The 27894-nt window shown below is 42.8% G+C and overlaps 1 protein-coding gene and 1 long non-coding RNA gene across 2 annotated transcripts in view; both read left to right on the top strand.

The window, feature by feature from the left end:
- LOC135555825 (deleted in malignant brain tumors 1 protein-like) overlaps window positions 1-27894 on the top strand; it is a 55741-nt gene that overhangs the window by 25711 nt on the left and 2136 nt on the right. The window lies entirely within an intron of this gene.
- LOC135555826 (uncharacterized) lies at window positions 8716-26115 on the top strand. Its single transcript, XR_010457901.1, has 3 exons — window positions 8716-8974; window positions 25445-25542; window positions 25918-26115. It is a non-coding gene; the product is annotated as an uncharacterized LOC135555826 (long non-coding RNA).

The raw sequence follows: 27894 nt of genomic DNA, 5'->3' as shown, positions 1-27894 counted from the left end.
AACATATATATTCGATAATATATCCGTTGAGGCAATTGGTTTCTCATAAGAAGCGATTGGAAAAATAGCTACCTCAGTATTTTACCCAAGGTTTTCTGCGGGAGACACCATGTGACCACATGCAATATATGGTCCCTTACAGCCATTCTTCAATGGAAATGCCTAAAAAGACGTCACAATGCTGTAGACACCTTGGGGAATACGTGGCTCATTCACAGCCATATAAGGAGTCATTAGCATGAGGCGGTTTAAAAAAATGTGACACTTCCTGGTTGGATTATTATCTGGGTTTCGCCTGTATCATCAGTTCTGTGGCACTCACAGACAATATCTTTGCAGTTTTGGAAACGTCAGAGTGTCTTCTTTCCAAAGCTGTCAATTATATGCATAGTTGAGCATCTTTACATGACAAAATATCTTGTTTAAAACGGGAACGTTTTTCATCCAAAAATTAAAATAGCGCCCCCTAAATCCAAGAGGTTAATTGTTTATGGTTCATTGAACAAGCATGGGAAACAGTGTTTAAACATTTTACAATGAAGATCTGTGAAGTTATTTAGATTTTTATCAATTATCTTTGAAAGACAGGATCCTGAAAAAGGGACGTTTCTGTTTTTGCTGAGTTTATTTCATGTGACACAAAGTCTGCGTGAACATATCACCTTTTAATTAACAATGTGTTCATTATATTGAATTATGATGTTTGACAGACCAAGAAATATGAATTATGCAACTTAAATCAAGTCCAACAAACAATTATTTGCCAGAAACCCAATAGTTTAATAGAGTTCACTTTATGAAGTCTTATTTCAATGTCCTCATAGACTCCAGTATAATTCACATGAATTCCTTTGATCTCACTAACAGGAATGTATTTATTTGAATTATGAATCTGCTTTAGGGACAGACCACTGACCACTGAATTTGGCTTCTGTCACACACACGCACAAACACACACAAACATGATTAACGGCCACAAAGCACACAGTAAAACTCTACACCCTTTCCCCTTGCTCAACATTTGGAAACTGGGCATGCCGACGGATCATCCCTGGCCTCCCCATGACGTAGGATGGGAACAAATACAGGATGGTATTTTCCTGTCGTAATGGAACTGCTAAAACCTTGCCCCTTGACAACGGTATCTAGCCACAGTTGTACTGGAACTGCTAAAACCCTGCCCTTTGACAGCGGTATCCAGCCACAGCTGTACTGGAACTGCTAAAACCCTGCCCCTAGACAGCGTTATCTAGCCACTGTCGTACTGGAACTGCTAAAACCCTGCCCTTTGACAGCGGTATCTAGCCACAGTTGTACTGGAACTGCTAAAACCCTACCCCTTGACAGCGGTATCTAGCCACAGTACTACTGGAACTGCTAAAACCCTGCCCCTTGACAGCGATGTCTAGCCATTGTCGTACTGGAACTGCTAAAACCCTGCCCCTTGATAGCGATATCCAGCCATAGTCATACTGAAACTACTAAAACTACTGGAACCCTTGACAGCGGTATCTAGCCACAGTCTTACTGGAACTGCTAAAACCCTGCCCCATGACAACGGTATCCACACTGTCACGTTCTGACCATAGTTCTTGTGTGTTTTCCTTGTTTTAGTGTTGGTCAGGACGTGAGCTGGGTGGGCATTCTATGTTGTGTGTCGAGTTTGTCTGTTTCTGTGTTTGGCCTGATATGGTTCTCAATCAGACGCAGGTGTTAGGCATTGTCTCTGATTGGGAACCATATTTAGGTAGCCTGTTTTGTGTTGGCTTTGGTGGGTGGTTGTCTCCTGTGTCAGTGTTTGTACCACATGGGACTGTTTCGGGTTTTCATGTTTTGTAGTTTATTCATGTATAGTTTCGTTATTTAAAAAAAACATGACTTATAACTACGCTGCGTCTTGGTCCGATCCCTGCTACACCTCTTCTTCAGAGGAAGAAGAGAACCGTTACACAGACGTAGTAGTGAAACTACTAAAACTACAGCAACCCTTGACAGCAGTATCTAGCCAGAGTCGTACTGGAACTGCTAAAACCCTGCCCCATGACAGAGGTATCCAGCCATAGTTGTAGTGAAACTACTAAAACTACTGGAACCCTTGACAGCAGTACAGATTTTGTGTTTTTTTTTTATCCTGTGATGTATATTTTAAGTTGTAACGGAGCGAAAACACATTAGGCTGCCATATAGAAGAATTGGAGTTATGACAGAGTCTATAATCAGACCATGGTAAGTACAGTGGGGAAAACAATTATTTGATACACTGCCGATTTTGCAAATTAATTACTTAAATCATACAATGTGATTTTCTGGTTTTTGTTTTTAGATTCTGTCTCTCACAGTTGAAGTGTACCTATGATAAAAATTACAGACCTCTACATGCTTTGTAAGTAGGAAACACTGCCAATTTGACAGGTTATCAAATATTTGTTCTCCCCACTATATAGTTGGTGGTGCGTTTCAGAATTGTTTCACCTAGGGGGAAATGTTATCTACTTTCCTGAGATTGACTTTTTCTGAAAGATCATTACCTTGGTTTTGTCAATATGAATGGATAGTGCCCATTCCTCACAATACTGTTCTAACAGGGACAAGCTTTGTTGTAGCCCCTGTTCTGTTGATGATAAGATTACTAAGTCATCTGCATATAAAATCAACGTTATTTCTTTGTCTTCTATGGTGAGTCGTACTGATGCAGATTGTTCTATTATGGTAGCCAGTTAATTTATATAAATATTGAATGTTGGACTAATATTGCAACCTTGTCTTACTCCTCTGTCCTGACTAAAGCATTGTGTTATTTTGTTGTCAACTTTTACACATTTGTTTTCCTTATAAATCACATGAATAATATCAAAGACCTTGATATACCATATTAATGCCCATGATTTTGGAATGAGATGTTCGACGAGTGTACTTTTGGTCATGTATTTCTCCTTTGAGTTTGGTGGACATGTTTTTGACCAAGGTTTGTAGGATATATACCTGTATGTGATTTGGTGTTTAGGGAAGAATCCAATAGGACTCTTACTTAAAATGTTGTGTTCACTTATCAAGGTCTGAATTTGGGCTCCCGAGTGGCGCAGCTGTCTAAGGCACTGCATCGCAGTGCTAGAGGCGTCACCACAGACACCCTGGTTTGAATCCAGGCTGTATCACAACCGGCCGTGATTGGGAGTCCCAAAGGGCGGAGCACAATTGGCCGGTGTAGGCCGTCATTGTAAATAAGAATTTGTTCTTAACTGACTTGCCTAGTTAAATAAAGGTCAAATACATTAAAAAAATGAATAATTCTGCCATTCATGATGCTACAGAAAACACTTCCTAAATTACTGCTAACAGAGATGCCTCTGTAGTTATTAGGGTCAAACTTGTCACCATTTTTTTATATACATGTAAGTGTGATAAGCCTTGGCTCCAGATCTCTGGATAGTAGCCTACCCTCATCAGTAGGTTAAACAGCTTGAGAAGAGCCTCTCAGCTTAGAGCTGCTGTGTTTCAGCATTTCTGTTCGAATTCTGTCTAACCCACAGGCTTTAGCGCTCTGAGGCCTTTACTTCATCATTTAGTTTAGACAATGTAATAGGATTGTCCAGCTGGTTTTGTTGGTCTCTTACTGTTAATTCTAATTATTTCCATCGTTCTATTACAGATTTTTGGCTGGTGGGTTGAAGTTATTTTTCTTGGAATTTATAGAGGTTTTAAAAATGCTGTTTCCAGATTATTCCCATTTTTTATTGAGAGGTCTTTCTCTTTAACAGTGGTGTCTATTCCTCCTTTATTCCCAAAATGATTGATTGCCACATACAAGTGGACAAAAACTATGCCACAACTCCCCTTGTCAGACCACTGCTAAATTGGAATTTATCTGAAAAAATATGATAAACCACCCCTAAATTTAAAACCAGAACCTAAAAGCTTTCAAATAGATAAATTGCCCTCAGTCTGCTCAACTAGCAGCAATCTCATAATGTCTTGGATATGGATATGTCAAGCTCATCAGTCACATAAACAGAGAGGAAGAGGCGAAGCGAGAGGGATAACTGGGCCAAAAATATGTCTTCTCCAGCAGGCGGCGTTTTGTTTCTTTCGCTCACCAATCCAGGAGTTTTTGTATGGAGGTCAATGTGAGTTTCGAAGTGAGATTTCTTTGATTTAATATACGGTAATGAAACGGCAAGGAGCAGGTCTCGAACCCTCGACCGTCTAGCCCGAAGTCCAGCGCGCTATCGACTGTGCCGCAAAAGCATGCTCAAGCGGCAGAGTCGATATCCGTGCTTATAAACCCAGGGTCGTTACAATACGTTTCGTAATGGTTAGGTTGTTGCAGGTGTACTGATATAAGTAGGACATGTGACATCCCGGCAACTGTGATATGCGTTATCTCGAGATGGCTATACATATTAATGACATGATGATAGTGGCATAGTAGCTCTCCATTGAATACAGGCGGTTGACGTCAATAACATTCATTGAATATTCAAAAAGTATTAAAATAACCAGATGTATCCACCAACCCAAAGAGAGAAATTGGCTCGACAAATTGACAGCCTTGTGACGACCCTCCCTCTCTGTCTGCCGTATTCTCTCTTTGTTATTTCCTTATTAGGATGCTGGTGGGCGGAGTTGGGAGGGTCGTCAGCTACATGGGAAACACCTGGGCCCGGTGTCTCCCAGGATAAATACACCACTTCCACATACATGGAGGAGACTCTCTCCATGCAGATACCTTTATGGATTTTGTTGTGTTTCTTGGTGGTTTTTGACTTGTTTGCTTTAGCATCTTTTCAACACCCTGCATTATCACATTCATGCATGCAAAACACTCACTTACACTAATGATTACTGATTACATACACCATTGTATATTTTCCTTAGTGGCTTTTAGTTAATACATATATCTTTTGTTACGCCTTATCTCCACGTCTCCCTTTTGTTACGGGCATTGAGCCGGTTCGTGACAGCCTGCCATTCTGCTCTGTGGAAAATGAATTCCATTGTTAGGGTGGAGCTATGGGTATCTCGTCATTATATCCAAATCGCTGATATAGAGATATTTTCTTGATATTAACTTCTTATATTGGCTTAGGTCCTGTTGGTACAGGGCAAATTGCAACCACTGATAGCTACAAAATTATCACCACCTGATCTCTCATTAAATAGTCTAGATTCTCTACTTCCGACCCTGACATATCGACCTATCAGGAGCATCAGAAACCAAGGATGATTAATGTAAATAACTGAACTGTCTTTAAAAGAAAATGGTATGATATCAAATGAAAATGTAGCTGTCTGGTATCATAATAACTTGACACGGTAACAACGAGTGATCAACTGATCTGCTGTTTTATCCTTGTTGGTTTTTCGTTGCAATCAAGCATAGTTTAGCCGGCAGGTGCATGCAATCTCCTGTTAATAGCATTTTAAGAAATCCAGCAGTAACGCATTACGTAAATTCTGCCTTATGGTTGCAATTGAGCAATAGTTGTTTGTTTCCAGTTGAACTTTCTTTGTCAACCCCTTTTTCTTTGGGTCGTTTTTACATTTTTGATGTTCAATTTTTCACTTAAAAAAAAAACGATTTTTAAATGTTGCACACATGTAATGTATCGATCTGAGATTACAATTTCCTTCCTTAGAACTGTGCCAGTTCTTGCTGTGAGATGTTACCCCACTCTTCCACCAAGGCACCTGCAAGTTCCTGGACATTTATGGAGGTAATGGCCCTTGTCCTCACCCTTCGATCCAACAGGTCTCAGACGTGCTCATTGGGATTGAGATCCGGGCTCTTCACTGGCCATGGCAGAACACTGACATTCCTGTCTTGCAGGAAATCACTGACGGAACGACCAGTATGGCTGGTGGCATTGTCATGCTGGAGGGTCATGTCAGGATGAGCCTGCAGGAAGGGTACCACATGAGGGTAGAGGATGTCTTCCCTGTAACACACAGCGTTGATATTTTTTTAAACATTTTTTTTAATCAAATTTTTTCACCTTTATTTAACTAGGTAGGCAATTTGAGAACAAGTTCTCATTTACAGTTGCGACCTGGCCAAGATAAAGCAAAGCAGTTCGACACATACAACAACACAGAGTTACACATGGAGTAAAACAAACATACAGTCAATAATACAGTAGAAAAATAAGTTATATAGAATGTGAGCAAGTGAGGTAAAGGGCAAAAAAGGCCATGGTGGCGAAATAAATACAATATAGCAAGTAAAACACTGGAATGGTTGATTTCCAGTGGAACAATGTGCAAAGTAGAGAGAAATAATGGGGTGCAAAGGAGAAAAATAAATAAATACAGTAGGGAAAGAGGTAGTTGTTTGGGCTAAATTATTGATGGGCTATGTACAGGTGCAGTAATATGTGAGCTGCTCTGACAGCTGGTGCTTAAAGCTAGTGAGTGAGATAAGTGTTTCCAGTTTCAGAGATTTTTGTAGTTTGTTCCAGTCAACTCGGGCAGTTCGGATGTACCGATCCTGTACAGGTGTTGTTACACGTGGTCTGCCACTGTGAGGACGATCAGCTGTCCGTCCTGTCTCCCTGTAGCGCTGTCTTAAGAGTCTCACATTACGACATTGCAATTTATTGCCCTGGCCACATCTGCAGTCCTCATGCCTCCTTGCAGCATGCCTAAGGCATGTTCACGCAGATGAGCAGGGACCCTGGGTATCTTTCTCTTGGTGTTTTTCAGAGTGGGTAGAAAGGCCTCTTTAGTGTCCTAAGTTTTCATAACTGTGACCTTAATTGCCTTAATCGTCTGTAATCTGTTTAGTGTCTTAACAACCGTTCCACAGGTGCATGTTCATTCATTGTTTATGGTTCATTGAACAAGCATGGGAAACAGTGTTTAAACCCTTTACAATGAAGATCTGTGAAGTTATTTGGATTTTTACCAATTATCTTTGAAGAGAGGGTCCTGAAAAAGGGGCTTTCCTTTTTTTTGCTGAGTTTATGTTTCGCTCAAGGTAAACTACATGACCAAAACTGTGGACACCTGCTCGTAAAACATTTCATTCCAAAGTCATGGGCATTAATATGGAGTTGGTCTCCACTTTGCTGATATAACTCTTTTGGGAATGCTTTCCACTCAATGTTGGAACATTGCTGCGGGGACTTGCTTCGATTCGGCCACAAGCATTAGTTAGGTTGGGCACTGATGTTGGGCGGTTAGACCTAGCTCACACTAGGTGTTCCAATTCATCCCAAAGGTGTTCAATGGAGTTGAGGTCAAGTCACTGCACAGGTCAGTCAAGTTCTTCCACACCGATCTCGACAAACCATTTCTGTATGGACCTCGGTTTGTGCACGCAGGCATTGTCATGCTGAAATAGGAAAGGGCCCTCACCAAACCGTTGACACAAAGTTTGAAGCACAGACTCATCTAGAATGTCATTGTGTGCTGTAGCGTTAAGATTTTCCTTCACTGGAACTAAGATCTCAGTTTTGTTCTGTCTCCCTCATTTCCTAAATTGTCTTGTGTTCTGTTTGCTTGATTTCACCTCTGATATTTGAAGCAATTAGTGAACTTGATTACAATCTCCAGGTGTCTGTCTCTGAAAGAAACTGTCTCTGTGGGAGTTGTAAAGGGGCTCCATGCTTGATGCAGCATTATATATTTCTTGGCTAGCTCTTTGTTTGATTCTCCTACTGGCAAGCTAGCAGCATGAACACCTGCATCGTCAGTGTGGTGCAGTCAGTGGGACTGCTATCCTGTGTGTGTGTGTGCGTGCGTAGACCGTCAGGGGGGGGGGGGGAACAATTCATGTTAGAATAAGGCTGAAAAGTAACCAAATTTTTGAAAAAGTCAAGGGGTCTGAATACTTTCAGAATGCACTGTATGTCTGTCATCCGTCATGGATTTGAAGATACATATTTAGGGTCTTACAACATTTTGCTGTAGTGGCAGAACCTTGGAATGGCCCGTCTTGACCCCCTCTCTCTTTTTCTCCCATTCTCCTTCTCCAGCAGTGGAGAGTGATCACTCTCTGAAGATGCAGATCACAGGCTCCATGCCTCCTCTCATCCAGGAGATGGTGGAAAACTCAGAGGGTCTGGAGGGCCAGGGGGCAAACATCAGCGGAGGAGGAGGGGCCCCACCAGGCAGCTGCTCAGCCCACAGCAGCCCCCCTGCACCCTCCCCTTAGACGGGGGTCCACCCCCAGTCATGGACAGCCAGAAGGCATGACTACAGATGGAGCCAGCACCGAATAGAATATTTTTTTAAAATAAAGAACCCTGTCTGTGTGTTTCTTAACTGGGTATGGAATTGGGTGGGGGGGGGATTCTGTACATTTCTTATTGGACCCTCAGTCTAGTTTAAAACAAATTTATAGCTTTGATTGATGGCGCCAGAGAGGATGGCTGCTGTTTTATTGGCTCTTAACCAACCATGCTATTTTTTTTATTTTTTTTTTTACATTGTTTGTAACTTATTTTGTACATCATGTTGCTGCTACTGCTGCTCTTTAATTATTTGTTACTTTTATCTCTTACTTTTTTAAGGTATTTTTCTAACTGTATTGTTGGTTAAAGGGCCTTGAAGTAAGCATGTCACTGTTGTATTTGGCGCATGTGACAAATACGATTTGATTTTATCATCGTGTTGTATGCCTCTCATATTCTTGGTTTAAAAAATCAAACAAATGGGGTTTGTGGCTCAGTGTTGTGTGCAGGCGCAGTTCTTTGGAATCGGTGACCAGAGCGGAGATGAAACACGATAGTGGGCCAGGATTTCCTGTTTTCTAACACCGGAACATGTGTAGAAGATGCCAGATCATGTTCATTTAAATCTCAATTTTGGTTAATCAGAATTGTAGTTTTGCTCATTTGTATTGTAACATGAAAACAGTTACATCTGGGGTAAATATTGCAATAATTTACTGCCAAGTGTTGGTGAGAATCATACCTGATATTGGAGGACATTACAAGGATCAAGATGGGGACAATTCTACTCTTTATGGCATTAGGTGAGTCTTTGTGTATTACAGTAACTAAGTTGTCATAAAGGAAGGTCTTTCAAGTGCCTCACATGAATAAGAATAGACTCTATATATAGATTGGTATCTGTTGTCTCTGTGACTTCTGCTTCATCCAAGTACAGTAGGATATTGTTTCTGTCGAGTGTAGCCTTGTTTCAATAGGCTATGGTTTATATTTTGGATATAATAATGCAATTTTAACAGGCTAATTTGTGGATTCTGGTATCCATGAACGTTGCTAACGAATGAATTGTTATAGAGTGTCACACAATCGAAACCAACCTAGAACAAACGACTCATTCACATTTCCAGGTCTCATTACTGCTTTCTAGTCTCACACAACTGTGACTTAGAAGTTGATGTGCTTGATGTACAAAGGGTGGCTACTTTGAAGAATCTCAAATATAAAATCCATTTCCAACACTTTTTTTGGTTACTACATGATTCCATGTTTTTTTTCTTGATATTTTTTATGTCTTCTATTATTCTACAATTTAGAAAATAGTAAAAATAAAGAAAACCCTGGAATGAGTAGGTGTGTCCAAACTTTTGACTGGTCCTGTATATATATTTTTTTATATTTTCCACCAAGTCCTCCAACTAGGGGAGACATGGAGACAGTCAAATCTCAGTAATTGTAACGCAAGCTATATCTGACATACATTTTGCATTAGCTTGGTTGTAGTTTATCTAAATTCAAATCGTATTTTCAGTAGTTAATTACTCATTTGCCATGTAGCGGTGTATCTAACCTCTGAAGCTACCCACTATATTTTTTTCTCTCCTGAACCACTGAGCTAAGCCGATGTGCTCTCCTATCTGGCTGTCACATAGATCTCCTTAACATCTGACTCTAGAGTTATGTGTTCTTCCAGTCATGTTTTATTAACATTTTGTGTTATATGACATTTCAGATTTACATATCATTTTTCAGGAGGTCGTTTTGATATAGTGAATAACCTTTTCAAGGTAACTTTGTTTACACAAACTATAGTTCTCTCATCGGTAGCTTTTACTGTAGCTCAACTTCCTCCAGTGTGAAATAATTGGTAGCTTGGTAAACTATATCTTCAGAGTAGTTTCTGCAACATCTTTTTCCCAAATAAAGTGTTGAATGTCATTAATAGCATTTAGCAGAAAGCAAGATAAGCCATTTTGAAACATAGGAAGAGTACCATATTGTGTGAAACTGATTCTAAAAATGTAAGCTTCAACTATGGCAAACATTAACCACAACAAGTTAACTGCTGTACATGAGAGGTACATCTCAAACAGGGCAGTTTCACAAAGGAAATTATTGAGCTTGACACAGTGCATTCAGACCGCTTCACTTTTCCACATTTTGTTATGTTTCAGCCTTATTCTAAAATTGATTTAATTGTGTTCTTCCCTCATCAATGTACACACAATACCCAATAATGACAAAGAAAAAATAATATCACATTGACCTAGCTATTCAGACCCTTTACTGAGTACTGTGATTACAGTCTCAAGTCTTCTTGTGTATGAAGCCACAAGCTTGGCACACCTGTATTTGGGGAGTTTCTCCCTTTTTTCTCTGCAGATCCTCTCAAGCTGTGTCAGGTTGGATGGACGGTGCAAAGCTATTTTCAGGTCTCTCCACAGATGCTCGATCGGGATCAAGTTTGGGCTCTGGCTGGGCCACTCAAGGACATTCAGAGACTTGTCATGAACCACTCCTGCGTTGTCTTGGCTGTGGTCCTGTGCTCTCTGGAGCAGGTTTTCATCAAGGATCTCTCTGTACTTTGCTCCGTTCATCATTCCCTCGATCCTAACTCGTCTCCCAGTCCCTGCCGCTGAAAAACATCCCCTCAGCATGATGCTGCCATCACCATGCTTCACCGTAGCGATGGTATTGGCCAGGTGATGATTGGTGCCTGGTTTCCTCCAGTCATGACGCTTGGCATTCAGGCCAAAGAGTTCAATATTGGTTTCATCAGACCAGAGAATCTTTGGCAAACTCCAAGGGGGCTGTTATGTGCCTTTTACTGAGGAGTGGCTTCCACCTGGCCACTCTACCATAAAGGCCTGATTGGTGGAGTGCTGCAGAGATGGTTGTCCTTCTGGAAGGTTCTCCCATCTCCGAAGAGGAACTCTGGAGCTTTGTCAGAGTGACCATCGGGTTCCTGACCAAAAATCTTCTCCCCCAATCGCTCAGTTTGGCCAGGCGTGGTTCCAAACTCCTTCCATTAAAGAATGATGGAGGCCACTGTGTTCTTGGGGACCTTCTATGCTGCAGAAATATGTTGGTACCCTTTCCCAGGTCTGTGCCTCGACACAATCCTGTCTCGGAGGTCTACGGACAATTTCTTCGACCTCGCATCTTTCCAAGTCATGTCCAATTAATTGACTTTACCACAAGTGGACTCCAATCATGTTGTAGAAACATCTCAAGGATGATCCATGGAAACAGGATGCACCTGAAATCAATTTAGAGTTTCGTAGTTTCGTAGCTCTGAATACTTATGTAAATATAGTATCTGTATTTATTTTTTATAAATTAGCAAACATTTCTAAAAACTTGTTTTTGCTTTGTCATTATGGGGTATTGTGTGTAGATTGATGTAATTTTCTGGATTTTGTTTCTCATTTTGTCTGTCATAGTTGAAGTGTACCTATGATGAAAATTACAGGCCTCTCTCGTCTTTTTAAGTGGGAGAACTTGCACAATTGGTGGCTGACTAAATACTTTTTTGCCCCACTGTATATACATATTGTTTGTTTGCTTGGTTTACATTTAAAGTTGTTTATAAATGTGTCTCTCTCTATATATTCACTACTTTCCGAATACTTTCTGTGTACATAACCATCTGGCTTTACAAATGGTGGAAATACCACAACAGCTCATGGAAATATTGTTTGTTTACTTGGTTTACATTTAAAGTTGTGTCAATAACTATCTATATAAAGCATACTAACATTTACAAATGTAGCAATAACAGTTAAGTAGTTAATGAGCAAACATATAAAACACTTTTTTTTACTGGACATTATTATAAGATGTTATCCATTTAGAAATGGCAACCTCAGTAAATGTATGTTTAATTGTAGTGTTTTGGTTGTCTGTGTTTCACCCCAACAGCTTATCAAATGCTTTTGTATTCATTGGCAGGTAAGTGTTCATTTTGCACTGAACGAAAATATAAAAGCAACATGCAACAATTTCAATTTTTTTATTGAGTTGCAGATTATATAAGGAAATCAGTCAATTGAAATACATTCATTAGGCCCTAATCTATGTAGTTCACATGACTGGGAATATAAATTTGCATATGTTGGCATATGTTGGTCGCAGATACCTAATAAAAGGTAGGGGCGTGGATCAGAAAACCAGTCGGTATCTGGTGTGACCGCCACATGCCTCATGCAGCGCGACACATCTCCTTCGTGTAGAGTTGATCAGGCTGTTGATTGTGGCCTGTAGAATGTTGTCCCACTCCTATTCAGTGAATGTGCGAAGTTGCTGGATATTGGCAGGAACTCGAACTCGCTGCCATACATGTAGATCCAGGGCATCCCAAACATGCTCAATGGGTAACATGTCTGGTGAGTATGCAGGCCTTGGAAGAACTGTGAAATGTTCAGCTTCTAGGAATTGTGTACAGAGCCTTGCGACATGGGGCCGTGCATTATCATGCTGAAAGATGAGTTGATGGCGACGGATGAATGGCATGACAATGGGCCTGACAATGGTATCTCTGCTCATTCAAATTGCCAAAAAATACTATTGTGTTCGTTGTTCATAGCTTATGCCTGCCCATACTATAACCACACCACCACCATGGGGCACTCTGTTCACAACATTGACATCAGCAAACCACCCACACACAACGCCGTAAACACTGACTGTAATCTTCCTGGTACAGTTGAAACCGGGATTCATCCATGAAGAGCACACTTCTCCTGTGTGCCAGTGGCCATGGAAGGTTAGCATTTGCCCACTGAAAGCGGTTACGACACCGAACTGCAGTCAGGTCAAGACCCTGGTGAGGACAACAAGCACTCAGATAAGCTGCCTTGTGACAGTTTCTGACAGTTTGTGCAGAAATTCTTTGGTTGTGCAAATCCAGTTTCGTCAGCTGTCTGGGTTGCTGGTCTCAGATGATCCCGCTGGTGAAGAAGCTGGATGTGGAGGTTCTGGGCTGGTGTGGTTCCATGTGGTCTGCGGTTGTGAGGCCCGTTGGCCGTACTACAAAATTCTATGGAACGAAGTTGGAGACGGCTTATGACAGTGAAATTAACATTTAAATCTCTGGCAACAGCTCTGGTGGACATTCCAGCAGTCAGCATTCCAATTGCATGCTCCCTCAAAATCTGTGGCATTGTGCTGTGTGACAAAATTGCACATTTTAGAGTGGCCTTTTTTCTCCAGCACAAGGTACATCTGTGCAATGATCATGCTGTTTAATCAGCTTCTTGATATTTTGGAATCGGATAAACTTTGAACATTGAGATATTTAAAAAATTATAGAGAAGAAGGCTTGAATAGAAAGAGTGAAAGAAGTTAATGGTTCTCTGTAGGAGGAAAGATAGCTTTGGAATGTGTTGGGTGGAAGGGAGGAGAACAACAGGTTGAGATAGGGGAGACAGATGGACATCTGTGGACTAGGGGAAGGAGGGGATGAGGTCAGGAGGTGAGGTCATTTCCCCTTAAGGGAGCAATCAGGGTTTAGTATCTGGTTACCTTCTTCCTGTTGAACTATAAGATGTAAGGATTGGAGAGGAGGAGTGTCTTAAGTGGGATGTATATTACCGTGACAGTGAAATGTTTTGCTGTCTGAATACAGCTGTGTCAATCCTTTGGGAACAATTAAACTTGGTTAGGCTTCTCTAATGACCATTAGTTATTTACTCTGAAAAATAAGAACCTAACACTTGGCGTTGTTGGCAGGATTCACCATGATTTTTAATCAAACCAAAGAGTCCAGATCGGTGGAACAGGAGCCGGCACAGCAAATCAGGTAGGAAAGTTCCTACACTTGTTACTACTGATTTTGACATCTTGGGGTAATGAGAATCGTAGGCTGAATAGTTATAGGATACGGACCTCGAGAGACTGAAATAATTTGGCAGGCACAATGTGTAATGACCGGTCGTAGCTTTGTGGTATATGCTAGTACCATAAAGTAAAGAGTAAGTCCCGAGCAGAATAGATCTGTGGAGGGTAAGTCTCATAAGTCCCGAGCAGGATGGTTACTTTCCTGTGGAGGGTAAACATTTTCAAGAGTAAGTCCCGAGCAGAAGAGATCTGTGGAGGGTAAATCTCGTAACATTTTGAGAGTCAGTCATGAGCAGAATAGATCTGTGGAGGGTAATTTTCAGGAGTCCTAAACAGAGTAGTCCTGCATTAGTCTCAGCTACAGGGGCCGGGAAGCGAGCTGTATGAATGTGTGGATGATACTAGTAAGTATTCAGCAGAGAGAAAGTGTCCAAATTATTAAAAGGCTAGACTGTTATTATTTAAACGCCGTTGGGGTGTGATGCCGAGACAAAAAACAACAAAAAAAGGCTTCTAAAGGCCAGGATACTCCCGGGGAGGGAGGAGTAGAAAAGGAAAATGTTACCATAGCCTTAGAGGCACTAAAAAATAGTATGATCAAAACAGAGATCCAAATAAATGGTGGGGAAGATTTGCGAAATTTGACAAAATTGGTACACATTTTCCGGTAGATGGAAAGTTTAAAAATAGTCAAGAGCGTATGGATGCAATCGTAATGTGGAACACTGAGATCAGAGAACAGTCCAAACCACAGGCATCCTACGCAGGCATCCTGATCACAGCATTTTATCAGCAGCGGATAAAACTAGAAAAAGAGAAAGAAAAAAAGATCTGCTAGGTAAAATGGACCAGGCTGTAGACAAGAATGAGGCGACAAATACAAAAATAGGAATATCCAAAGGGAATGCACATAGATTAGATGAACAGAAACAGGAATTGGCTAATGAGCTAGAAATGAGTTAAAACAAAAAAAATCAAGAGCTAGAGAAAGACCTTGAGGATAGGCAAAACCAAATTAAACAACTCAGGGTTACGCTTCAACAATATCAGAACACGTGTGGCGGAGTATATGCAATTGCAACTCCGCCGTTCGCTCCATACTATAAGGTGAGACAGGGCACAACTGGGGGAGAACCATTATACCCCTCTCTCAAAGAGGAAAAAGAGCGATATAGGTTGCGAGAGGAGGGGTACAGGCACATAACGAGTCCAGACATAATGGTCCCGGACTGGATAGTGGATCAACATGATCCAGGTAATCATAGAGAGGTGAGACCGGTACGAACACACGCAACCCCGGTTACAGATTATCCGGGACAAATAGAACCAGGGGAGAACAACCCTATTCCAGATGACACACAGCCCCAAGTATGGATACAAATACAGCATCACCATCAGCCACTGAGCGTGAGTGAAATGTGTAGTATAATGAAAGAAGCACCAGATCCAGTAAGAGAGGGACAGGAATTTATCCGTTTCTTGAGGAGACAAGGTAGATTTTTTTGGGTTCCATGCTGGTGATTACCATCAGATTGTACGCTCGTTGTCGCCAAGGGCCATGTTGCCAACACTCGTACAGGGGTATAGAACGTTGGCTTGGTCCTCATGACGAGAAGCGTGTGACCCAGTGACAGCCAATGATGAACTTGAAGGATTCTTAACTACGGTTGGGAATGTGTTATTTCTGACCAGATGCTAGTAAAATTAGTAACTGTACTCAGGGTGCAAAAGGAGTACGTGATTATGTGGACTGGATGGGTGATGCGTTGCATACTAACCAAACAATGGGCGATAGATATGATCAAAATGCAGGAATATGAACGTCAGCTTTGATGACAGGTTTGAAACCTGTTATCGAAACGGCTACTGCAGGGGTTGTGGATCAGCATTCTCACTGGGATGAAATAGTACAAGCAGCGTTGAGAGTAGAATCTAATTCCATTTACTCCGCAGCAGAACGAGTGGTTAATGCTGCCACTGTGAAAGTCACTAACAGTGGTTACAATGGCCCAAATAAGACAAATGGACAGGGGGGGAAACGTGGCGGAACCACGTCAAGGTGTAAAGCTGTAGATTCCTGTTTTAGATGTGGTGCCGTTGGAGAAATGAGTGTAGGGAAGTACTGGAACCTGCTACTTTGGGAGGAAATGCCGCTGTAAAAGCATTTGCTTCTTTGTCAAACGAGCAGCATCAAACCCTCTTATAAGCAGTGGGAGAGGAACATTTTGCATCGCATTACATGGCCTCCGTTCGATCAATAGTGGTTCATAGAGATGACGTTTTTTATGTGAAAGGAGACATAGGACGTCACGTCTCATACAACTTTCTAATAGATAAAGACGCATTAGATTGTGGTCTAATCAAAGGTTGCCTGCTGTGGTTGAGGGAGAACTGCCGCCACCAATGAAGCAATACCCTATTAAACCAGAGACTGAGAAATCGGTGGCAGAGGACCTTCCAATATTACTTGAATATGGCATAGTGATCCGCGGACCAGCTCGATGCAACAGCCCTTTAAACCCAGTAAAAAAAGGACTAAAATGGCGTATTACTGTGTATTTTCGGGGCATAAACAAACATGCAATGAAAATCACACCAGTGGTAGCATATTTGGCAGACCTATTGGCATCTATTCCTCCAGACTCAAATTGTACAGTGTGTTAGACATGAAAAACGGATGTTGGTCTGTGCCGGTAGCTGAGAAGTCATGACACTAGTTTGGGTTCTGTTGCCAGGGGGAGCAATTTACGTGGGCTAGAGTACCGATGGGATTTACAAATAGTCCCCCTTGGTATCATTCCGCATTCAAACAATCATTAAAAGAGTGTACATTTGAAGGTTCTGGGTTGGCACAATATGTGGATGATGTGTTATTAGCGTCAAAGACTCGTATGTGAGACCTCACCACGTTGGTAGACTATTTGTCGGATCAGGGTCATAAGGCATCGTATGAGAAAGCACAACTAGCAAAGCAAGAAGTAACATATTTGAGGATTGTGATTTCTAAGGGCACTGAAACACATTACCCGGGATCGGGTAGAAACCATGCGTTCTTTGCCACGGCCAAACACTCCTTGCACGGGCAAACACTCCTTGCACGCTCAGGAAAACTTTAGGAGTTTTCAAATTTTGTTAGACATTTTATTCTGTCGTTCTCTGAAATTGCTGAGACACTTACAGAGTTGACGAAAGGGGGGAAGGGTTCCCAATGAGAGGATAGAGTGGGATTGCCAAACCTAAAATGACCTTTAAAATGTTTTGTTCGTGAACATGAAGGACATTGTAGCGCGGTGGTTATGCAAAATCATGGGGGTAGAGAGAGACCAGTAATGTACTGGAGTAAATCGCTAGTCTCGGTTGCAAAAGGCAATACCACCATACAAGTGACTGAAATGGTGTATCATAACACGGCTTCCATTACAACGGGTCAAAAAGTAGATTTGTATGTTCCACGCGCAGTTGCAACCATAGTGAACAACACGAAAGCACCACATGTTACTTGTGCAAGAGCGACAAAATGGTTAAATTAAGGTAAAATAAAACATTATTTAAAAAAAGTATGGCCTGGGTTAAGATTCTTTGTACAACAGTCAATTCTCCACTAGATGGTAGAGCAGGCTATAATACTGAAGCAATATGATTAGACCTTTCAGCACATTTCAAACCATATCCTGATCAAATTATAGTCCAGACAAGGCAAAAAGACTCCCTTACCTGGACAAATAACACCTTTGTCATTACCATGATTACAGTTATGTGTTCTTCTTGTGTGTGGGCACTGTGTGATGGAGCACTCACTGCCAGAGGAGCCAACATCATCCTGCCAGATGGGTCCACTGCCCTGATCAAAGTAGGTCCCCTCTGGGGCACTATCAGCTCTCCCACAGCTAAGCTGTCTGCAAACCACAGGAACGTCATTCAAGTCCCACACGTTGTTCCACACGGTTTGCCAGTGACCAGTTTGATAGACCTCCACCCTCCCAGAACAGAGGTCACTCCCATTGACCAGTCTTCTATTAGGTTTAACTAGGAATGATAGAAGAAAATTAAGGAGGAAATGGAAGACTTACAGTATAATATTCAACTAAATCAATGGCAAGTTGACACAAGTATAATCAATATATAATATAATAATAATCAATATAACCACAATAGCAACACAGAGGGACTTCTTACCTGAGCAGACAATTCTGGCATCTTGAACATGTAAACTGTCATGGTGTGTCAATCCTCCATGTGAGAATTCTGTGAGGGAGCTCTCACTGCCTTTACACCTAACATCATCCAGCCAAGTAGGCCTGCCACCACTTCCCTGACCTAAGTGGACACTACCTTGGACATTCACAGCCCTCCCACCGCCCAGCTGGCCACACACCACATTGGCATTGTCGAAGCCCCACTTCTGACCACACATTCTTCTGACCACACACTGAAAATACAAGTGTTACATATCATTTAAAAGCTTAACTTCTTGTTAATCCAGCCGTGTTGTCAGATTTCAAAGGCTTTATGGCGAAATCACACCATGTGATTATCTGAGGACAGCGCCCCGCACACAAAAGCATTACATACATTTTCCAACCAAGCAGAGAAAGTCAGAAAAAGCGATAAAATAAATCACTTACCTTTGAAGATCTTCATCTGGTTACAATCACAAGGGTCCCAGCTACATAATAAAGGGTCCTTTTGTTCAATAAAGTCCTTCTTTATATCGCAAAAAAATATGTTTCATTGGCGTGCTAAACTCAGTAATCCACCGGTTTCCCTGGTTCAAAATGCATACCCAATCCCAATAAACGTCTTCTAAAGGTATCAAACAATGTTCCTAATCTATCCTGAGGTACCCTTATATGTAAATAAACAAGAAAATGTAAGACTACCGGAGAATACCGGAGAACATTACCGGAGATAAATAATGAAGTACGCACACTCACCGGAACACGCAACAAACACTACAGCCAAAATGGGAGCCACTTACTAAAACTACAAATTCTAGCCCATTTTTCAAAAAACAAGTCTGAAACTCTTTCTAATGACTGACATCTAGTGGAAACCCTAGGAACTGCAATCTGGGAGGAATTCCTTTCATATTCCCATTGACAGCCATAGTAATCAAGGGTGAGCTGAAAAAAAAGAATATGGATGGATTGTTCTCGAGTTTTTACCTGCCACATCAGTTCTGTTATACTCACAGACCTTTTTTAACAGTTTTTGAAACTTTAGAGTGTTTTCTATCCATTACTACCAATTATATGCATATCCTAGCTTCTGGGCCTGAGTAACAGGCAGTTTACTTTGGGCACCTCATACGTCCAGACTTCCAAAAACTGCCCCCTAGCCCAAAGAAGTTAACTAGGCAAGTTAGTTAAGAACAAATTCACCGGATGTTGGCCAGGTGGGACGGTAGCAACCCACCTACTCCAAAGAGGTTAACAAAAAATATGGGGAGGGGCCAGCTGATTATAAGACTGTATCATCTGCATATAAATGGATAGAGAGCTTCCTACTCCCTGAGCTATGTTGTTGATGTAAATTGAGAAGAGCATGGGGCCTAGGATTGAGCCTTGGGGTACACCTTTGGTGACAGGCAGTGGCTGAGACAGCAGATGTTCTGACTTTATACACTGCACTCTTTGAGAGAGGTAGTTAGCAAACCAGGCCAAAGACCCCTCAGAGACACCAATACTCCTTAGCCAGCCCACAAGAATGGAATGGTCTACCAAATCAAAAACTTTGGCCAAGTCTATAAAAACAAATAATCAAGGGCACTGGTGACATCATTGAGGACCTTTAACCTGTTGCGTCGCGCAATCCCGGATCCGGGATTCTATTTATAGCCTCAAGCTCATTAGCATAACGCAACGTTAACTATTCATGAAAATCGCAAATGAAATGAAATAAATATATTTGCTCTCAAGCTTAGACTTTTGTTAACAACACTGTCATCTCAGATTTTCAAAATATGCTTTTCAACCATAGCTAAACAAGCATTTGTGTAAGAGTATTGATTGCTAACATAGCTATAAGCCTAGAATTCAGCCAGCAACATTTTCACAAAAACAAGAAAATCATTCAAATAAAATCATTTACCTTTGAAAAAAATTCAGATGTTTTCAATGAGGAGACTCTCAGTTAGATATCAAATGTTCAGTTTTTCAAAAAAATATTATTTGTGTAGGACAAATCGCTCCGTTTTGTTCACGTTTGGCTATGAAAAAAACCTGTATCCAGTTATAGCCTCAAGCTCATTAGCATAACGTAACGTTAACGATTTCTGAAAATCGCAAATAAAATGAAAATAATGCGCCTGCTCTCAAGCTTAGCCTTTTCTTAACAACACTGTCATCTCAGATTTTCAAAATATGCTTTTGAACCATAGCAAATCACTAATTTGTGTAAGAGTATGCTAAGCTAGCTTAGCATTTTGAGTAGCATTTAGCACGCAACATTTTCACAAAAACCAGATAACCAAATAAATAAAATCATTTACCTTTGAAGAGCTTTGGATGTTTTCAATGAGGAGACTCTCAGTTACATAGCAAATGTTCAGTTTTTCCTGAAAGAATCTTTGTGTAGGAGAAATCGCTCCGTTTTGTACATCACATTTGGCTACCGAAACGAACCGAAAATTCAGTCACCAACAACGTCAAACTTTTTCCGAATTAACTCCATAATATCGACCGAAACATGGCAAATGTTGTTTGGAATCAATCCTCAAGGTGTTTTTTCACATATCTCTTCATTGATATATCGTTCGTGGAAGCCTGCTTTCTTCTATGAATTCCATGGAAAAATACTTGCAGCTGAGGTTTGCGCACCAATTTCGGCGCAGGACACCGGGCGGACACCTGGTAAATGTGGTCTCTTATGGTCAATCTTCCAATGATATGCCTACAAATACGTCACAATGCTGCAGACACCTTGGGGAAACAACAGAAAGGGCAGGCTCATTCCTTTCGCATTCACAGCCATATAAGGAGACAATGGAAGACGGAGCCTCAAAAATCCTGCTGATTTCCTGGATGCCGTTTCATCTTGGTTTTGCCTGTAGCTCACGTTCTAGGGCACGCACAGAGAATATCTTTGCAGTTCTGGAAACGTCAGAGTGTTTTCTTTCCAAAGCTATCAATTATATGCATAGTCGAGCATCTTTTTGTGACAAAATATTGCGCTTAAAACGGGCACGTCTTTTTATCCAAAAATGATATAGCGCCCCTAGAGTTTCAAGAGGTTAAGGTTGCAGTGACATCATAATGCATCCATAACCTGAGCGGAAACCAGATTGCATATCAGAGAGAATACTATAGACATCAAGAAAGCCAGTCAGTTTATTATTGACAATTTTTTCCAAAACTTTTGATAGGATCAGCTTGATCTCCCCCTTTAAATAAAGGATGAACCATGGCTGCCTTCCAAAAAATGGGAACCTCCCCATAGAGGAGAGACAGGTTAAAAAGGTCAGAGATAGAATTGGCGATTATATGGGCAGACGGTGAACAGATCACTAGGTGGAATCCAAGCAGTAGTGCAGCAGGCAATGGGAGTAAGAGTCACACCCACTTGGGAGAAGCTTTTATTTCTGGAGGCAGATTTCTTGTAGAAAATTCCAGTGGGTGTGCTACGTGACCAAATGGGGGCAGCCTAGAACAGAGCATGTGTCTAATACAGTATGAAGCTTCGGTCTGGCCCGGGCTCCACAGAGCCTGGGCCAGCTGAAAAGCCAGAACACACTGTAAGACGGTCAACCCAGTGGAGGAGTGACGTAGCGCCTATGGAAGGAATCGTGCCCACTCGCCCTGACAGTCCTGACAGTGACTCCTCAGGAACCTCCCCAATTCCTGGTTCATCCTCTCTACCTGCCCGTTGGACTGAGGCCGGTACCCGGAAGTGAGGCTGACTATGACCCCAAGCTTCTCCATAAAGACCCTCCATGCTCGTGATGTGAATCGGGGGCCCACGGTCAGAGACGATGTCCTCCGGAAGGCCATAATGCCACAAGACCTGCTGGAAGAGTGCCTCAGCAACATGGAGAGCAGTGGAGAGACCAGGAATAGGGATTAAATGACAGGACTTAGAAAATCTATCCACCACCACCAAAATGGTGGTGAAACAGTCGGAGGAGGGGAGATCGGTTACAAAGTCAATGGATAGATGTGACTAGGGTCGCTGAGGCACAGGAAGCAGCAGGGTCTTCCCTGCTGGAGCATTCCGGGGGACTTGGTTTGAGCACATACGGATCAGGAGTTGACCTGGCGACTAACGCCCGGTGCTAAGGTGGGCAACCAGTATTTCCCAGATGGATTGGGTAGTGCGAGAAAAACCTGAATGTCCAGCGATGACAGTTGTGTGTGCTCAGGTCAGCAGCTGGTCACTTATCCCTGTGGGAACGTAAATGCGCTCGGGAGGACAATTAGTGGGTGCCGGCTCCCTCTCCAGAACCTCCCTCTCCAGATGTCCCCATCTACGTCCCAGACCACAGGAGCTACGACTCGGGAGGATGAAATTATAGGCGGATTCTGGACAGGACCTTCTCCCGAATCGTGGAGACGGGACAAGGCATTGGCCTTGATGTTCTTTGAACCTGGGCGATTGGTCAGCGTGAAGTAGAACTTTGTGAAAAACAGGGCCCACCTCGCTTGGCATGGATTCAACTTCCTCGCTGTCTGTATGTACTCCAGGTCCTGATGGTCGGTGAGAATGACGAATGGCTTCTTGGCGCCCTCCAGCCAGTGTCTCCACTCCTGAAGTGCCAACTTCACCGCCAGGAGCTCTCGATCACTGGCGTCGTAATTCTTCTCTGAAGGGGACAGTTTTTAGAGTAAAAAGCACATGGATACAATTTACCCAGGTTACCCTGTAGTTGAGACAGAACTGACCGCACGCCGACCTCTGAAGCGTCCACCTTCACCACAAAGGATATTGTGGGATATGGATGTTTGAGCAATGGGGCGGAGGTGAAACATCCTTTAATGAGACAGAGGCCCTGTCGGCTGCTGGGCTCCACACCAACCTACGGGGCCCTCCCTTAAAGAGAGAGGTCAGAGGAGCGGCGACAAAGCTGGAGTTCCTGATGAAGCGGTAGTAAAAGTTGGCATACCCCAAAAACCGTTGTAACCCCTTTACGGTGGTTCGGAATGGCCATGAACTGACTGCATCTACGTTACTGTCATCCATTCTCACACCCTGCTGGCTGATTTGGTATCCTAAGAATGAGACAGCCTTGACAAAGAAAAAGCTAATGCAGGGGAAGTGGATGTGCGGATGAAACCTTGCTGGACACCTCTTGGATGTAATCCTCCATGACCTGGGTCTCAGCCACCGACAGACGGTAGATGAGTCTGTGCGGATGCGCTGATCCTGCAAGCAGGTCGATGGCACGGTCCCAGGGGCGATGAGGAGGAAGACAGGTGGTACGGGTCTTGGAGAATACCTCCCGCAGGCCCTGATGTTGGGCTGAAGGACTCTCAACCGACGTGGAACCACAAGGGACAGGGAGGCAGGTCCTCTGGCATTCAAGTGACCAGTCTGTAATTCTCATCCTCGACCATGAGATGGTAAGGTTATGGCATTGAAGCCAGGGGAGGCTGATGATGATATTGTGAACTGGTGAACTGGTAATGAAGAATGGAACGTTCTCCTGATGGCTGGACTCCACAGTGAGAGTGAGTGGTTGAGCAATGTGGGTGATGGTTCCGGATCCTAAGGGCCGGCTATCAAGGACTTGGACCGGAAAAGGAGAGGAGAAGAGGGTATGAGATGATGTTAAGGGAGGAGGCAAGGGTCTGATCAATAAAATTCCCTGTGGCATTGGAATCCACTAAAGCTGTAGACACAGTGCATGAGGGACAGTCAGCTAGTGAGATGGACACCAAAAGGAGCCTAGTATACAGTGAGGAAGATGGCATTCTGACTCATGTCCCAGAGTGAGAAAGATCACGTGACCATCCCTCTGCTCTTGTGGATCCCGGATTCGGACACCTCTGAAGCTTGTGTCCTCCTTGGCCACAGTACAAACAGAGCCAGAGCTGTTTCCATCTACGGCGCTCTGCCGTGGGGAGACATGTGACCCCTACCGCCATGGGTCTAGGTTCTGATTCCGATTTTTTGCTGAGGGAGGGAGAGAAGCAATGAGAGTACTGACGCTGCCGACGTAGGCTATCCAGATTGATGGCCATCGCAATGAGTGTGTCCAAGGTGATGTTGTCATCTCAACAGGCCAGTTCCGTCTGGACCTCTTCGCATAAACCTCTTCTGAATAGTGTACGAAGCGACCGGTTCATTCCATCCCCTGGATGCTGCTACTGTCCGGAAGGTAGCGAATTACTCAGCAGCGGTCTGGTCCTCCTGCAGTAATTGCAGTAGACACTCACCTCCCTCTCAGCCCTCTGGTGATGACTGAAGATACATTTAAACAGAGCCATGAAACCCTCATAGGAATCTAACTCCTCCTCTCCTCACAGACAGCCATTCCAACACCCACCCAGTCAGCAGAAAAACCTTGGACTTCTTGGTTGTGGGGCTCCCTTCTGATGTGTGAAGTAGAGGGAACACTGAAGTAGGAAGCCACGGCATTTGGATGATGTTGTACCGTCATTCTTGGTCAACTGGTTGAAAAGTAAAAAGAACGCCCTCTCCTGGATGTTGGGAGCCAGATAGAGTCCGCAGGAACCTCCACTTGTTGAAGCCAACACCTCCTGGGGTTGTTTGAGACGTTGGAAACTGTGAAGAACCTCAAACTCCATAGCCGTCCCCAGTTGTGCCAGCTGGTCATGGTTTGACATACAAGGTGACCTTGTTTGTCAACCGTCCTGACAGATATTTGATTATCCTGCTGCTTTCATAGTTTTGTGAGTCTGTATTCTGCAACGATGATGCTTGTGAGTTGAGAAGCAGGTGGAACATTGAATAAAACAACAAACAAGAAACAAGACAGCATAACAGTGGCGATATAGCATGAACACAGGAACAATACAGACTGAGGAATGAATGTAAGGGAGGGATAGATGAAGAAGAGGTAATGAGGAAGGTAATGGAGTCCAGGTGTGAATCATAATGATCTGCAGTTGTGCGTAATGAAGGATGCCAGGTGTGCGTAATGATGAATCCCAGGACCGGTAACTACAATGTTGCTGATCCATCCTCAGTTTTAAACAATGTACAGTACCAGTCAAAGATTTGGACACCCCTACTCATTCAAGGGCTTTTCTTTATTTTTACTATATATTTTACTAGAATATGCTGTGTATTTTATTAGAATAATAGTGAAGACATCAAAACTATGAAATAACACATACGGAATCATGTAGTAATCAAAAAAGTGTTAAACAAATCAAAATATATTTTATATTTGAGATTTTTCCAAGTACCCACAGTTTGCCTTAATGACAGAGAAATATTCAATGCCTGCTTCAATTGATTTTCTACCCGTCTACCAATAGGTGCCCTTCTTTGCGAGGAACTGGAAAACATCCCTAGCCTTTGTGGTTGAATCTGTGTTTGAAATTCACTGCTCGACTGAGGGACCTTACAGATAATTGTATGTGTGGGGTACAGAGTTGAAGTAGTCATTCAAAAATCATGTTGAACACTATTATTGCACACAGAATGCAACTTATTATGTGAGTTATTAGTCAAATTTTAAATACTGAACTTATTTAGGCTTGCCAAAACAAAGGGGTTGAATACTCATTGACTCAAGACATTTCAGCTTTTAATTTTTAATTAATTTGTGCAAAAACTCTAAAAATATTGTTGGTAGTCCAGTGACACAAAATGTCGATTGTAATCCATTTTAAAATAAGATTAAAACACAACAACATTTGGAAAAAGACAAGGAGTGTGAATACTTTCTGATGGCATCCCAGGTTGTGGTTACTGTTGTCTGACTAAACTGTATGTCTTCGACCAACAGGTGTTGTCATGCAGAAGCCTTCACTCTCCACAGACCAATCCTATTCTTCCTTCTTGCATGGAGAGGAGATCCAACTCACCTGCACTCTTCCATCCCGTAACCTCTGTAATGCTGTGGAGTTCATCTTCTATCTGAATGGAGACTCCATCATGACCGTGCCCATTGGATCCTCACAGCCCAGGCCTACTTTAAATCAAATCAAATCAAATTTTATTTGTCACATACACATGGTTAGCAGATGTTAATGCGAGTGTAGCGAAATGCTTGTGCTTCCATTTCCAACAATGCATTAATAACCAACAAGTAATCTAACTAACTAATTTCTTATACACAGTGTAAGGGGATAAAGAATATGTACATAAAGATATGAATGAGTGATGTTGCAGAGCAGCATAGGCAAGATACAGTAGATGGTATCGAGTACAGTATATACATATGAGATGAGTATGTAAACAAAGTGGCATAGTTAGTGGCTAGTGATACATGTATTAAATAAGGATGCAGTAGATGATAGAGTACAGTATATACGTATACATATGAGATGAATAATGTAGGGTATGTAAACATTATATTAGGTAGCATTGTTTAAAGTGGCTAGTGATATATTTTACATCCTTTCCCATCAATTCCCATTATTGAAGTGGCTGGAGTTGAGTCAGTGTGTTGGCAGCAGCCACTCAATGTTAGTGGTTGCTGTTTAACAGTCTGATGGCCTTGAGATAGAAGCTGTTTTTCAGTCTCTCGGTCCCAGCTTTGATGCACCTGTACTGACCTCGCCTTCTGGATGATAGCGGGGTGAACAGGCAGTGGCTCGGGTGGGTGTTGTCCTTGATGATCTTTATGGCCTTCCTGTAACATCGGGTGGTGTAGGTGTCCTGGAGGGCAGGTAGTTTCCCCCCGGTGATACGTTGTGCAGACCTCACTACCCTCTGGAGAGCCTTACGGTTGTGGGTGGAGCAGTTGCCGTACCAGGCAGTGATACAGCCCGCCAGGATGCTCTCGATTGTGCATCTGTAGAAGTTTGTGAGTGCTTTTGGTGACAAGCCAAATTTCTTCAGCCTCCTGAGGTTGAAGAGGCCCTGCTGCGCCTTCTTCACGATGCTGTCTGTGTGAGTGGACCAATTCAGTTTGTCTGTGATGTGTATGCAGAGGAACTTAAAACTTACTACCCTCTCCACTACTGTTCCATCGATGTGGATAGGGGGGTGTTCCCTCTGCTGTTTCCTGAAGTCCACAATCATCTCCTTCGTTTTGTTGACGTTGAGTGTGAGGTTATTGTCCTGACACCACACTCCGAGGGCCCTCACCTCCTCCCTGTCGGCCGTCTCGTCGTTGTTGGTAATCAAGCCTACCACTGTTGTGTCGTCCGCAAATTTGAAGATTGAGTTGGAGGCGTGCATTGCCGCGCAGTCGTAGGTGAACAGGGAGTACAGGAGAGGGCTCAGAACGCACCCTTGTGGGGCCCCAGTGTTGAGGATCAGCGGGGTGGAGATGTTGTTGCCTACCCTCACCACCTGGTGGCGGCCCGTCAGGAAGTCCAGTACCCAGTTGCACAGGGCGGGGTCGAGACCCAGGGTCTCGAGCTTGATGACGAGCTTGGAGGGTACTATGGTGTTAAATGCCGAGCTGTAGTCGATGAACAGCATTCTCACATAGGTATTCCTCTTGTCCAGATGGGTTAGGGCAGTGTGCAGTGTGGTTGAGATTGCGTCGTCTGTGGACCTATTTGGGCGTTAAGCAAATTGGAGTGGGTCTAGGGTGTCAGGTAGGGTGGAGGTGATATGGTCCTTGACTAGTCTCTCAAAGCACTTCATGATGACGGAAGTGAGTGCTACGGGGCAGTAGTCGTTTAGCTCAGTTACCTTAGCTTTCTTGGGAACAGGAACAATGGTGGCCCTCTTGAAGCATGTGGGAACAGCAGACTGGTATAGGGATTGATTGAATATGTCCGTAAACACACCAGCCAGCTGGTCGGCG

This window comes from Oncorhynchus masou, chromosome 15 (genome assembly GCF_036934945.1).
Source record: "Oncorhynchus masou masou isolate Uvic2021 chromosome 15, UVic_Omas_1.1, whole genome shotgun sequence".
Taxonomy (NCBI): Eukaryota; Metazoa; Chordata; class Actinopteri; order Salmoniformes; family Salmonidae; genus Oncorhynchus; species Oncorhynchus masou.
This window is presented reverse-complemented; position numbering and strand designations above follow the sequence as displayed.